The sequence below is a fragment of the Gavialis gangeticus genome, unplaced genomic scaffold (assembly GCF_001723915.1).
Source record: "Gavialis gangeticus isolate Ggan-Ray unplaced genomic scaffold, GavGan_comp1, whole genome shotgun sequence".
NCBI classification, from domain to species: domain Eukaryota; kingdom Metazoa; phylum Chordata; order Crocodylia; family Gavialidae; genus Gavialis; species Gavialis gangeticus.
The window spans coordinates 15,812,772-15,815,702 of record NW_017729034.1 but is presented as its reverse complement, the minus strand read 5'-3'; the positions used below and the strand labels follow the sequence as shown (position 1 = coordinate 15,815,702).

The 2,931-nt window shown below is 51.4% G+C and overlaps 1 non-coding gene across 1 annotated transcript; it reads right to left on the bottom strand.

Annotated features, from left to right (window-relative positions):
• Window positions 1–334: 334 nt before the first annotated feature.
• On the bottom strand, window positions 335–406 carry TRNAE-UUC. Its single transcript has one exon. It is a non-coding gene; the product is annotated as a tRNA-Glu (tRNA).
• Between the last annotated feature and the right edge of the window lie 2,525 nt (window positions 407–2,931).

The following is a 2,931-nucleotide window of genomic DNA, read 5'->3' as shown; positions in this document are numbered from 1 at the left end:
GATAATTTTTTCAAAGACCTTCCCCAAGATAGAAGTGAGGCTGACTGGCCTGTAGTTGCCAGGCTCTTTCTTCCTCCTCTGCTTGAAAATAGGGACCACATTGGCCCTTTTCCAATCCTCAGGGACTTGTTTGAGCACCAGGAGTCCTCAAACAGCCGTACCAATGGCTCCGCAATGACACCAGCCAACTCCCTCAGCACCCACAGATGAAGGTCATCCAGGCCCACCGATTTGGACACATCGAAGCCCTACAGGTAATCCTTAACTAGGTCTGAACTAACAGTCAGGGGACTCACATCCTTCCTGGGCCTCTCTACACTGTAAAGAAAGAGCATTCCCACACCGGGAGTCGAACCCAGGCCACCTGGGTGAAAACCAGGAATCCTAACCGCTAGATCATGCGGGAACTATGTGGGCTTTGCTGAACTCCGTCCTATTCTTTTCTGCCCACTTTCCAACCTGTCCAGGTCCACCTGGATTTGACCCCTTCCCACTAGTGTGCTTACTTTACCCCATAATTTCATGTCATCTGCAAATTTGGACAGAGTAGTCTCCACGCCCTCATCCAAGTTGCTGATGAAGACATTGAATAGCACAGGTCCAAGGACCGAGCGAGGACGGACCCCGCACCGGACATCGCGGGTGCTGAAGGCACGGCTACGGAGGATCTCACGTACCGAAAACCACAAGTGGGGTGCTGGAGCAACAGCGCGCAGAAGCGGCCGCACTAGGCAGGAGAGACCCCAGGAGAGCCCTAAAGGGGTACAGACGGGGCAGGCATCGCCGCCAAGTTACGAGGTAGTGAGCTGGAGGAGGGACTGGGAAAGCAAGGGGCCAAGGACGGGCCAGAAGGGAACCGAAAAGGGTTCAGAATAGGCTGCTCAGCAAGTTGAGGAGCTGAGTAGTTAGCTTTTCCTTCTGAAGTTTGAGTTGTTGGGTAGCCCTGGCTGAAAGGGGCAGAGCTGGGGCAATGTCCTTATAAAGTAAGGTTAACGGAGTCTCGGTGAGGCCAGAGTCTGTGTGGGAAGTCCTGCTCTGTGCAGGGCGGGTAGTAGGCTAGGAGGGCTGTGAGTCGAGCTTGCTGGCAGGCACCACGACAGGGGTGATGGCCACTTAGGGGCAGACCGGAGGGTGTCATTTCACGGCTGGAGAACAAGGACCAATGGAGGAAGGACGCACTAAAGGTGGCGTGAGGCCGCGGTGCAGGGGTGGCGGAGCCCCGTGAAGTGACCGTCAAGGGATCCTGGGCCACAGAGTGTACCACGAACCGACCCTTGACACTGAGGAACATCAAGTCGTGGCGAGTGAGAAAGGGGTCGGGAGCACGGGGAAAAGAGAACTGCTCCGACACCAACAAGATCCCAACAGGTGTGTGACACCTACCTGCAGGGCTAGAACCGCCCGAGAGCGGGTAATTGAAATCCGGCGGTCACAGTGACATCTACATCCCCTGCATCTAAGCATTTTGTGACCTGGTCATAAAAAGAAACAAGGTTAGTCAGGCAGCATCTACCTGCAGTGAACCTGTGCTGATTGCCCTTTAGCATATTTTTCCTGCTGGACTCCCACAAATGTTACCCTTGATAATTTTTCCAAAGGTTTTCCCAAGGATCGAGGTGAGACTAACCAGCCTATACTTATGTGGATTCTCCTTCCTCCCCTTCTTGAATATAGGGACCACACTGACCCTTTTCCAGTCCTCTGGGATCTGACCTGAGTGCTATGAGTGCTCAAACAGCCATGCCAGTGGCTCTGCTATGACACCGGCCAGTTCCTTCAGCACCCTTGGATGAAGATCCAGGCCTGCTAACTTAAACACATTCAGCCCCTCCAAGTGTTCCTTTACTAGGTTGGTGCTGACCATTGGTGGGCTGGTGCTCTTCCTGTGCCTATGTATAATGCAAATGGGAGATTTGTCTTATTCCGTGTTCAGGAATACAGAGGCAAAAAACTCATTGAAGAGTTCAGCCTCATCCCTCCTATCTGTCACCAATTGCCCTAGCCTGTTATTTTGGGGTCCTATGTTATCCTGCACCTTCTTTTTGCTTCCTATATACCTGAAGAAGGACTTTTTGTTGTCTTTAATTTTTGTCGCCAGCCTGAGTTCCATTGCTGCTTTGGCCTTTCTAACTGACTCCCTGCAGGTGCGAGCCAAAGAGGTATACTCCTCCTTGGTAGCTACTCCCTGCTTCCACAGCTTGTATGCCTCTTTCTTTGCCCCTAGGCTTTCCTTGATTTCCCTGTTCACCCAGGAGGCTTTCTTGGCCCCTTTGCCTGCTTTTGTGCACAATGGGATTGTTTCTTTCTCTGCCCAAAGGATTGGTCCCTTGAGGAACGACCAACCCTTCCTAGACTCCTATCTCGCCAGTGCTCTTGATTTTCAGTACCTCACTAACTAATCTCTTGAGCACATTGAAGTTAGGCTTTCTGAAGTCTAGCACTTCTGCCCTGCTGGTTACTTTTCACACCCTATGCCGGATAGTGAATTCAATTAATTGATGGTCACTATTCCTTAGGTTACCTTGTACCTGCAGATCCCCCACCAGGTCATCCCCTGTAGCTTGCACCAAGTCCTGCAAGGCATTTCCCCTAGTGGGACCATATACCTCCTGTGTTAGGTGAAGGTCCTGTATACAGGTTAAGAACCTACATGAACAGTTAGATCTGGTTGACTGCTCCTCCCAGCATGGTTGTCAGGGTAATTTAGGTTACCCATGACAACCACGTCCCTTGACTGTACAGCCTCTGAGAGCTGCCTTGAGAATTCCAGATCCAGCTTATCCTCCTGATGTGGCAGTCTGTAGTAGAACCCCACTACCAAGTCCCTTTCCCCCCGACCCCTTGTATTCAAACCCACAGTACCTCAGTTTGTCCCTCCATTGATCCCATCTTAATTATAAAAGATGTGTATTGCTCCTTAACGTAGGGAGC